The sequence below is a fragment of the Cyprinus carpio genome, chromosome A1 (assembly GCF_018340385.1).
Source record: "Cyprinus carpio isolate SPL01 chromosome A1, ASM1834038v1, whole genome shotgun sequence".
Taxonomy (NCBI): Eukaryota; Metazoa; Chordata; class Actinopteri; order Cypriniformes; family Cyprinidae; genus Cyprinus; species Cyprinus carpio.
The window spans coordinates 10,114,663-10,127,332 of NC_056572.1; the positions used below are offsets into that span (position 1 = coordinate 10,114,663).

At 33.5% G+C, this 12,670-nt stretch overlaps 1 long non-coding RNA gene across 1 annotated transcript; it reads right to left on the minus strand.

Annotated features, from left to right (window-relative positions):
- Positions 1-264: 264 nt before the first annotated feature.
- LOC109089105 lies at positions 265-3,061 on the minus strand. Its single transcript, XR_006156958.1, has 4 exons — positions 2,816-3,061; positions 1,931-1,990; positions 1,123-1,215; positions 265-990 (listed from the first exon to the last, which is right to left on the minus strand). It is a non-coding gene; the product is annotated as an uncharacterized LOC109089105 (long non-coding RNA).
- Positions 3,062-12,670: the final 9,609 nt, after the last annotated feature.

The following is a 12,670-nucleotide window of genomic DNA, read 5'->3' on the forward strand; positions in this document are numbered from 1 at the left end:
TTGCACTGCACATTTTTATAAAAAGAAATATAAAAAGTGGTTATGTCCTTAAATGAGCCACCTAAAAAACAATTAAAGGGATAGTTCACTCAAAAATGGTTCAAGTTGTTCCAAACCTGTACGAGTTTGTTTCTTCTGCTGAACACAAAATAAGATGTGTTGAAAAATGTTGGTAACCAGACAGTTGACCGTACCCATCGACTTCCAGCAGGAAAAAAAAAAAAGACTGAAAGTCAATGGGTACGGTCAACTGTCTGGTTACCAACATTTTTCAACACATCTTATTTTGTGTTCAGCAGAAGAAACAAACTCATGCAGGTTTGGAACAACTTGAACCATTTTTGGGTGAACTATCCCTTTAATATATTCTTAAAATAGAACCATATAAGTGTATTTAAAAGTGCTTTAGAACAGCTTACAAGTAATGCCCTAAACTGAGCAATGATTTTATATTTAAAAAAAATAAATAAAAAAATAAACCAACCAAACAGATCATGGAAAATGTTTTTGACAGCTTAAGAGTTATAGGTAATTACCATTACTTTCACCAATGTAAAGGGAACCAGGGAAAGACATATGACTGAACAAATCGATAGTCTTACAATAAGAACACATGAAACATCCAACTAAAACAGAGACATTCTTTCAAACACATGCACATTCAAACATTACTGCAAGTTCACTGTAGTCTCCTGAAAAGACTTTGAACTTTTGGTGACATCATGTGCTGATCGAGCTGCAAGAGAACTTTCTGGAATACCTCGAATGTAAAGCGAAGTGGTTTTGGATAAGCCAGATTGATGATGTATATCATCTTGAGAAGCAAGGCACAAGCTGATGTGAACGAAGGCAGCTCATTCAGAACTTTAACACCCTCGATGACGACACCTATGTCAGCCGGTGGTTCGTGATGTCCCCCTCCTTCCGAATAACATACACCGCCATGGTGAGCTGCTCCAGCTCTCCCTCGCAATCATCTTGCTGGTTCTCCTAAAGTAGTGTACATAATTATTATTATTATCTTTTTTTTTTTTTTTTACATTTTTCGTTCATAACTACAAAACACATTTTGTACTTTCTGAAAAATAAAATCTAAATAGAATATGCGGACTTTCAACTCACAAGGTACTCCTTGATAAGATCTTGAGGATTTTCCCCCAGGAAAACGATGAGGGCCTTCAGGACACACTCTCTTTTCACATGAATGTTTTCAGTCTGTGATAAAGCAATCGATAAAATTATTTTTCTTATTTTAAAAATTCTGAGTAATCTGTAATAGAGAATCAGATTTCGCCAAGGATAGCAAAGGACAAGAAAATATAAACATTTACAAAACTATAAAAGTTTGTATTAAATGATTGGCCAAAGTATATATATCACAAAAGTATGCAAAAGTTCATTATTCAGATTCAAACGCTGATGTCTATACGCTGATGTCTATGTTACCATTCAAAATAGAAGAAATCACCTTTTGAAAGTAACTGTGTGGTTCAAATAACAACTATATTGCATATTGCAAGTGGTTCAGCACAGAGCTTCCGGATTCCACGTCAGAATGCCGGCTTATTATTGGCAAGCTCCTGCGTCAGCATCATACACATTTAAATTTGGTCTTTTTCATATTAAATCAGCCAGTACTTGTGTACAATACTGTACATTTCACGTCATATACCATAATCATTTTGAGCTTAAAAATTGGTTTACACTGTATGGACACTAAGAAAAGAGATATTTTTCTGAAAATCAAAAAAGGCACATGCATTCAGAATGTCATAAGGGTGAGTTAATGCAAATTTTAGTTGGAAAATTCTTAATGAGGATAAAATGAAAGTCAATAACATTAGATGGAATTTACTCAAACATATCCGACATTAGTAATTAATATTATCTATTATAGAATAAATTACTTAAATTAATAGAAATTACTTACCATGTAACGTTATAGCAAAGTGTCCTCCTCAGTCGTCAAATATTAAAAAAGCTTTCAGTTCTAAGGGGAGAAAAATTTTGTAAGTTAAATTTTAAGTGGTAGAAAATGGTTTGCTACAGGTCAAGTAATTAATTAGTTGTGAAAATACTACTTATTTCTACAAAAAGAAATCATAATTTTCTACTAAAGAAAACCCTGACATTTTTTTCCTGGATGAAGCTAGCACCATGAGCTAGGCAAATGAAGCTAGCGTTAAGCACATTGGGTGCGTCTCAATCAGCTCCCTAGTTCAGTAGTCAGGGCACTGATAAGGGAATCAGTAAATGGGCTGGCTCCCGGATCAGTGCCCTGATAGCTTAACTAGGGAGCTGATTGAGACGCACCCACTGACTTTCATCATCATCATTTCTGGGCGAAAAAATGTATCGATGAATAAATCAGAGCTAACGTTTTCAAAGACAAATAAAAGAACAGACAAACATTACTTTAAAAGCATAATAAATATTTAACTGCAGGAAATCAAATTCGAGCATTTTATCCCGCTCCCCGAGCACTTCCCGCCCAAAGAATTTCCAATATCTCGCGCGGCACAGACGGTTAACGTAAACATGAGGAGGCATCAATTTAAAAAATAATTTTATACACACACTCCCAAGATCCAAACTGAACACATTTGTATAAAACAAATGAGTAAATGCAACATATTGTATACAAAGAACATGTTCAGTAACGCTATATCGCAAACGTATGTTCAAAAATTTGGTTAATTACGATTTCGTTAGTATTCATGTTCACAAACAACATTAATTAACTCATAAACAACTAAAACACACGTCCAAAAGATGCTTTTTCGAGTATATTAATTAAAATAAACTTCCAACCTACCTTTTTCATCCGAGTGCGGAGAGAAAAAATGGCGGTTGTCAGTTGAGCAACAGAAGTTGAAATCAGGCTCGTGCGTCATGACGTCAGAAAAAAACGTCTGGTGCCGAGATCCTTTTAAAGGGAAATTATACTTTGGGTGAAAGTGAGATATTTGAGTGTCTGTGAATTTCTATGCGCTCAAGTTGAATGAGTGTACAATAATAAATTACGATTAGGAAAGCAGAAATACGAACTAAATAGACTCAAATAGTTCTAGTAATCCAACTTAGACCCATGTTCACTTTTTACATATGGTATTTAAGTAAAACTATCTGATACCATCTACCACTGGCACAATATGTTATCAATATTTGCCCCACTCAATAAAGGCTAAGGTATTTCACAATAAAAACAAGAGTTCTGAAAATGCAGAGAGATTGCTTCATTTGTCAGGGAATTATATTGAGACTTAGAATGTGAGGATAACAACAACTTCAAAAATCTAAAAAATACTGTGCATATTTTGTCTTCATTTGTAATAAATTAATACCAAGAATGTCCCATGTTCTTGTTTGCAATAAATCAAGAAATAAATAAATAATTTGCCGTTAAAATGAATGTTGACATAAACATAGATATTTGATTTAAAAAAAAATATAGTCAAATATTGTTACAATTTAAAATAACCGTTTTCTATTGTAAATAAAAAATAAATAAATAAATTATATATATATATATATATATATATATATATATATATATATATATATATATATATATATATTTATATATATATATATATATATATATATTAATAATAATTTGTAATTTGTTCCTTATGATGCAAAGCTGAATTTTCAGCATGTGTCACATGATCCTTCAGAAATCATACTAATATGCTGACTCACAACTCAAGAAACATTTCTTATTATTATCATTTTTGAAAACAGTTGTGCTGCTCAATATATTTGTGGGCGCTTTTTTTTTTTTTTTAATCGTCGGTAACATTTGTAACATAGCACTTGAATGCACTTATTTAACATTAGCTATCAAATAGCTTTAATTTAGCAGAGACTCAGCTGTTTTGTTATTAGTTTAGAGACAAAGTAATATTCATATATAGGACAGTTGTAGCCATTTGAGTATTGTGAAGAAGCATACACTCAAAACAGGGCCCACATATGTAATCATGTTTGGATGCTGGTTGCCCAAGAGTTAAAAGTTCTGGGTTGTTAGCACAAAGATTATAGCTGTGAGTGACCTGTGATTTTAAAGAGTTTCAGAGAGAGCCACTGATCTCTTGAGAAAGGAGCTTTATGCCAGTAAACTGTCCTTTTAGTTGATTTGCCGTAAGTACTTTTAGATGAATCACAACCGAGCATGTGTTTGGCACAGACTGTTTCTTGTTTTTGGCTAGGAGAGATTCGGATGTCAAAACCTTACTTTCAAGCATTTTGTGTGGTCCATAAGTTAACATTTGCTTATTTCAAATTAGGCTTGTATGAAGACTGGCTGTTTATCAGAGAACATGTGCTTTTTGAAGTTTTGAAGTTTTACTACAAGGAGAAAGGGTTTCATGTCTGCTGGAGTCTTGGACTGATTCAGTGCTCATGCATTAGGTCCTAATAAATGACTATCCATTAAACTTTGTTCTGCAGATAAACATACTGAAGTTCTTATGATCAGGATCAAGCTGGTTATCTCATCGGTAGTCTGGGAGCTGAAATGCTAGGCTGTCAACAACACAAACGTACAGCTGTTGGGTTACGTCACCTTCAGATAGAAATGGCATTTGAAACTAATTGTGCTGAAGATAGATGATGAAATGCTGAGCTTACTCAGCTGTAAAACAATCTCCTGGGGCTCATTTGGTGTGGCTCTCTAGATCGAATCATTTCTAGTTAAGACTTTTGGATAATCATAATCTAACTATATCTCGCCATAAAGCTCTTAATCTTTTTTGACAACCCTAATATGTTTTAATTTGTAACATTTAAGCTTAACATGTTTTGTGATTGGACGTACAAAACACTTTGTCTAAAACAGGTTACCTGAGATGACAAGGACTATAGCTTTAACTAGACAACATAATAAAGTAAGAAAACATTAGCAGAAAGACAGAGCATTTATTAACTTCCCTTTGGATGGATGCGGTGACTCAGGACATTTTTGCTCTTGGCTAGCAGAGAAAACACAGACAGCCTTGCCCATTTTAGGCATGCGCCTTTTAACCCAACCTGTGTGTGCATTTGTCTGTACATTTGGAGAACAGAGAAGGCTATTACTACCAGCAGATGGTCAGGTCATACTATCATCACCCACTAAATCAACATCGCCTGGGCATGAAACTGTGGCCTAGTTCGGGCAAAAGGACCTGGATGTCTGGTCATTGCCAAATAGAGAGACCACAGTCATCAGGAAGGTCAACAAGGATAGACTGTGTCACTAACAAAAATTGTTTGAAAAATAGGCTTCATCACCTACGGTATTCATTTTTACCATAACAACTGTCATTGTGATAACCAGAAGATATAATGATGAAATTCATGTTGCACTGGATTAGTTTTCTATTGCAAATTAAAATGAGGGTGTATGAAATATTTGAAAAATGTGTGTGGGAGGACTTGAATGCATGAGTCAAAACGTGATGGGGACAAACATAGACATTTTTAAAAGTTATAATGGTTGCTACACCCCAGAAAATGACTATATACAGTATAGTTAATCACTTTGTCTATATATATAACAATAAAGAGGCCCTGAAAAGTATCTGGATACATGAACCACATGTAGAAACCAAAGTCATTGCAACAGAAACAAAATATTAGCTGTATTTGTAGACAAATTATGTCTTTCTCTTCACTATCTTCCCTTTTCTGAATCATTATTGCAATTGCAATGACTTTTAAACAAGTGGTCTCAAAGGCTGCATCCGAAATTGCATACTTCCCTATTATATAGAAGGTGAGTAGAAAGAGTAGTATTTCTGAATTAACAGTAGGCTGTACTGTACATACAGTATATGTACAGTATATGCATATAATATATGTATTGTTTATCTTTATTGTATTTTAAAGAATGCTGTTCTCAGCCAGTGGTTCTCAACTGGTTTAGTGGCAACCAAACACAATACAAAACTTGTTTATCATAAAAAGCAAACAAAAAATGTCTTTAAAATCAAACATTAAAATGTATAACCCTGAACTGCATAGTTTTAGGGTTTTGAATATGCAAACTTTTTGAATGTTTATTTTCTAATTGTCTTGAATTTGGATTTTTCATGTTTTCACCCAACAATCTACCTCATAAAACACATATTTGGCACAGACCTGTACCGTGCCATATTAGCATTAGCATTATTCTATGAAGTTTAAAAGACAGATGAATCAATACAGATGATAAACTTTTATTTGAAATAACATTTGACATCAGCAGGAATAGATAAGGGAAACATATCCTCCTACCTTCTAAAAGATGAGATGTTATCGTATATCAGAGTCTGCATTTAGATTATCTCTACTATCTGTGATCCCATTTTGGTTACATCCCACCTGCTACAAGTAGCATTTTTGCTAAAATGTTTGGTTAAGATATTGCATTTCTGTGCAAATATAAAGTGTATTTCATTACTCTGGGTTCAGTAGGGAACAAAACTACTGTAGAACCGCAGTGCCATTCAGACATTTTAGTGAACGCATGAGATGGAAAAAAAGACACCTTAGCAAACAGTACCTCTTGGGTCTTGTAGAGGCAGCTGTTCCACTACTGTACCTCTCTCACCCTCTACCTGTAGTGTGTGTGTGTGTGTGTGTGTGTGTGTGTGTGTGTGTGTGTGTGTGTGTGTGTGTGTGTGTGTGTGTGTGTTCAAGTAACACCCTGCCCTGCCAGTTTCCAAACACTGTTTATACTTCACTGAAGTGAGCTGGCCAAAAAGGTCTTGCAAGCACCTTACAATGGAAACTGACATTTTGCAATATTTTTTTTTTTTTTTTGCCCCCAGTTTCAGCAGTGTGCATAGTTGATAAAGTGATTCATGGCTTAAGTATAAACCTTCTCTGACAGGTTAAAATGGTTTACATAATAGGTCAAGAATTTAGTTTCCTCTTTTACCAGCAGTGGTGGTCATTTAGGTCTGGTGAGCATGTTTATTTTTTTTATTTTATTTATTATTATTATTATTATTATTATTTTATAGTGCGCATCCTAAGAAAACTAGTACAGGTGGAATTAATATCTCTGAAAAATATTTAGTTTGTTGCAGATACAGTAGGCCTAAATATCACAAACATTTCATTTTGCTTCTGAGAAGTAATCAGTACCTTTTGCTTCTGCATATGCAGAACATCCATAAAAATATAAATCTACACTAATTTCTAATGCATTTGTATAGACTGCTTTGTTTTACATGATTGTTACAGAATATAACCTATTTCACATACAGTAAACCTGAACTGACATACCATAAAAGAAAAAAGAAAAAATGATCTGTGGTTGGTCACTTTTACATATTAGTCAAATAGTCTTGGTGGTGAAGAATAAGCTACAAAAGTAAATAGACTTCATGCTGATAGTTGAGTCTGTCTCTATGTGACTAGCAGATCCCGGGCCCACAGTCTAGACAGGAACAACTGAGTTATTTGGGATATTGCATGAAATTATAAAACTTGTGGTTTTCCACATTCAATTGTAAATTTGCAGTTGTTACAAACTATTCTCTTTTGTTTGTCTTATTTTGGAACAATTTCTCAATTTTCTTTTATGGGACATGTAGCTTTGTTGTTTTAGAAGTTTTCTGTTTTTCTCATTCCAAACTGTTCATGTAAAAGACAAGAAGTGGGATGATGTCACCAAACACAATGAGTATTGGATGAGCTTTGTGTTGACTGTCCCTTTGGGAAAAAACCCAATCTGGTGGTACCATGGTGGATTGATAGATGGAAAAAACATGTTAATGGATTACATTTATATGTATTCATTTTAGCAGCTGCTTTTATTTAAAGTGCTACCCAACTAAATTTCAATTGCTCACTAGAATAATACTATATGATAGAGCTGAAGGGTAAATGCAGAACAGTGGATTACCACATTCATATACCATGGTATATGGTATGGTTCAAAGAAAACCATAATATAATGAGCAAAACCATGGTGGGTCTTTACTGCTTTTTTTGTGATGAAAAAAAAAATAGATCATTGGAATAATGTTAAATTAGTCTATTTTCAGGTCATACACTATTTCATTGGCATATGTGGACGTGTGGAGTCTTGTATGATATTTAAAGAACAATCAAACAAAGAAAAATTTTCTTTGTTTCAATGAATGCTATGGGATTTATTGGTGAATTTACAGATGACTTGAGTGACCCCTATGAAAGTCTGCAATATTTCTTCCAGACATCATAACATGGCAAACAAGACATATCAACGAACCAACAGTCCCCAGACACAAGCACGGTCTGAAGGCACGTCACAGACACTGCTGAGTGACAACCATTACCATTCACACACCCTTAACAAACACACACACACTGCGTCACTGAGTTTCCCTGAGGATAACACGGTCTCGCCGTCACGTCCATTCACCATAGAGTGTCCCGGCAAACAGGAACTGGTTCAGTGGAGAATCGTGTTTATGTGGAATCCAGCACGCTGTCAAAGCTTCGTCAGCTGAACATGAGCTGAAGTGAAGTTCTGTGAGATTAGTATGTAGAAACCGGAATATTGTGTGTGAATGTGAAACACTTTTCACATGAAGGTGAGGAGTGAGGAAGAGAGAAAGAATAAGTGGCAGACAGGAAGTACAAAAGAAGGACTACACAAGGAAATTTCATCAAGCCATTTTCAGCAGCTATTCTCTTAGGAAAATTAACCATGGTTGAAAACATTTGTGCTGCCTCTTTTATTTTTCAGGGTTTTTTATTTAATAGAAATTTAAAAAGACCAGCATTTATTGGGTATATTTTTTTTTTTTTTTTGACATCATGGATGTCTTTACTGTCACTTAATCAATTTAAGTTCTTTTTTGGAAAATCATTATGACCACAAATGTTTTAACAGTAGGTTGTTTTATGGTTTAGAACAGGGGTGTCAAACTTAGTTCCTGCTCCAGCACACATACCATGTAGTATATTAGTGCACTTGGAAGCATCCTAGAAATGCTATTTTTCTGTGATACAAGTAAAGATTCTTTACCGTCTCCTTTAATGGTTCAAGACCCAAATATCCATAACTGTTTGTCAAACGATGTGCTGAGTGTCACAATTTCTCTGTTTCTTTTTTTGAAGAAATGTGTCTGAACAAAGTCAGAACTGGATTAAGAGAAACCATTAAAATGTATATTGCAAAAAGATCATGTAAAAAAAATTATCCTGGGAGGATAGTGTATTTCAGACATATGGAAGATGTTTTTGTCCATTATATACTAACTGCAGTAACATCTGGGATTTGAACAGCAACTTAGCCCAATTTATGTGACTCAACAGTTTTCAGACAAAAGATTGTGTTTGTCTAGGGACTCCATGGAAACATATTCATTATGTTTAAAAGAAATCTTGTGCAAACATCCCCTAAAAAGGTTGACAGTGTCTCTCTGGCTTTATTCTTCTGACCGTAAATGTACTCCTACCTGATCCTGGCAGGACATGAGATAAAAACATTTCAGCCAAAAGTTACCACAAATGAGAAGCCCTGACAGAAAAGGTTGAAATCTTTTTTACATAACTGTTTCAGATTATGAAACTGAAGGTAAATTCAGTGGTGAACGAATGTGTGAATGCCCCTTGACTGCCTAGATAACTCGATCTCTTCTTCCTGCAAGAACTGGAAAAAATCACTCCACCTCGCAGACATATGTGGGCTCCTGATATGATTCCACCTCACAAATCCAGGTCTACAGTAAATCAAAGTTCAAGCTGAACACTTCTGGGAGCATCTGCCTTCATGTTTATTGAAAAGCATGTCCTAAATTACCTAGATGCATGAAATCATTCCTCTACAGGGATATTTGAAGTACAAATTGGAAATATATTTGTTTCTTCCTATAGCTCTTAACTGCTTCAACATAAATTATGATCGTGATTAATTCTTGCTTTCTTTCTTGTTTTGCATACCATGGCCATCAGCATAATGTCTGGTCCACTTTGCAGCTTCTTCTGACCAAGAATCACCAAATTAGGCAAGGAGAGATCATGTGACCAACATGTACACTGCCATTCAAAAGTTTAGGGCTTTTTTATGTAATAAAAACAGTAATATTGTGAAATATTACTACAATTTAAAATAACTGTTTTCTATTTGAATTTATATTTAATAAATATTTATATAAAATAATAAAGTAATTATTTCTTATTTCGTAAATGCAAAGCTGAATTTTCTGCATAATTACTCTTGCAACATCTACTATTATCTATATTGAAAATGGTTGTGATGCTTAATATTTTTGTGGAAACTGTGATACTTATTTTTTAGGATTCTTTGATGAATAAAAAGTTAAAAAGAAGAGCATGTATTTGAAATTGAAATGTTTTGTAATGTGATCACTGTCACTTTTGATCAATTTAATGCATCCTTGCTGAATAAAAGTATTCAAAATGTAAAAATTACTGATCATAAACTTTTGAACAGTACTGTAAAATTTTATTTATTTATTTATTTATTTTATGTTACATATTGTTTGGTGGTAGGAAAGTTTGCAAAATGATTCGCAACAAATATAAGTCAATCCATACAAATTATTATCACCGCCATGCCTCTTTGACTGTGTTAAAATATGTAGAACCCAAGGCTGCCAAAAGGGGGCGACGACGCAATCGCTGGTGCTTTAGGGGTTTGCTTTGGGAGTTTTTCATTTCATCATGGGATTCACGAGTTCTTGTGGTTTGCATTTCATTAGGTACATCATACTGAAGTACTCATACTTCTGTTGCCACTTGAAAATGAAAAATGCGGAGACCGAAGCTGTTGTGAAATTTTAAGTCATTTTTCAGATGGCTTGGCAAATTCAAGTGTGAAATATTAGTTGTTATCTGCAATATGATATCTGTACATGATTTGGCAATGCTTTAAGAGAGAAACAATTTAAAGAAACAGTTAATAATGCTCATAGCAGCAAAAAAAAAAAAAAAAAAAGTAATAATTGTCAACGGTCAGGTAAGGTGAAAGAGTATTTTGAGGGCAAGAGAAGCATATGGTCTTGGAGAATGTCAGGTCATTTATCAGCAAGGTGGTCTGGGATCTATCTGTGCTTGTGCACTTACATGACTGTAAGAAAGAGAAAAAGATGGTGTTACTGCAGCATTTAAAGAACTACTTAGGAGATAGAAAAAACTCCTTCAATAACAAATTAAAAAATAAATAAATGATGCAATATATATATATATATATATATATATATATATATATATATATATATATATATATATATATATATATATATATATATTTATATTGATATAATTAACATTAAATAACATAAATTAAGATAAGAACTGTAATGTCAGATATTTAATATCATTAAAAATATAATGATATAATATTAACATTAATAACATTCTTAATATTTATTAATTTACCATTAATTCATATTTAATATTTCTAACATAATTAAAATGCTAAAAAAATAAATAATAATAAAAAAGTTAACTGTGTGTAATTGTGATTAATCCATTTGCCACTATTATAATTACAATGATTTATAATTAATTTATGGACACTCACAGTTTCTGTTATTAATAAATCATAATTATTAATATATCTATTCTGTCAAGAAATATTGCATAAACTATTTTGGATCTTTTATTTTTGTTTTTGATCAACTACCATGGAAACTTTTAACTGTACAGGGTTGTGGTTTGTTCATTTTAGAATCTAACATTTTGATTTAAGTAGATGCAAAGGACTTTTTAAACTGATTGAACTCTAAAGATCACAAAAAATATCTATTGCAACATATTAAAGAGAAGACAAATATCTTGTTGCACTAAAAGAAGTAGAAGGCTTGCAAACCTTTGAAAAACATCAGACAGTCCTGTCAGTGAAGCCCTGTTTTGCATCAGTCTTGAGTGGAAAAGTTCAACAAAAGTGCTGTAAAGTGGATGCACACAACGATGTATCAAACTGACTTTATATTAAACTAACTCTACATAGATCCACTCTGTTATGCACCAATAAACCAGAGCAAGGCTTTCTCAATGACATTTTGTTTAAAAAGCTAATCCTCTGTTGATTCTCCAATTTATAAATAAAAAAGTGATGATACTGCAGTTTTGCACAGAATATACAGGAAAAAATAGCTGGAGGCAAAAACATGTGGAGACTGTATCTCTATCTTGATGAGATCCCCTGTCTGTCATTGAGTCAAGGCCTGTTATGTCATTTCACTTCTGAATCATGAGGTTTTTGAACTTGTCAGATAGTCAGTGTGCCTTTGCTCCATGCCTGCGGTGTTTGCGTGAGTGCTTGTTTGCTTCTGATTCAGAAGGTCCTTTGCAATTGCATGATTTATTTTATGTGGATGTGTGTTGTGTGTGGGATTAATTCATACAGGTGATTTGTGAGTATGTGCCATATACAGTGTTAGGAAAAAAAGTATTTGCCCACTTTTGGAAAACTAACAAGCACAAACAACATTGTACAACTTGTAATATTTCACAAAGATAACCTGATTAAAGGCGCTGCTTTCTTTTTTCTTTTTTATTTAAGTCAAAGTTATTCACATAGACTTATGTCACCTCTTTCAAACCTCTTAGTTGTTTTTAAATTCACTTTAATGCAGCATTGATTTCTTGTTTCAAGACTTGTGGGGCAATTACTTTTTCCACAGGTTAACTGGTGACTTTTTCTAGTAAATAAATGAAATTATGATTTTTCCATGTCTAA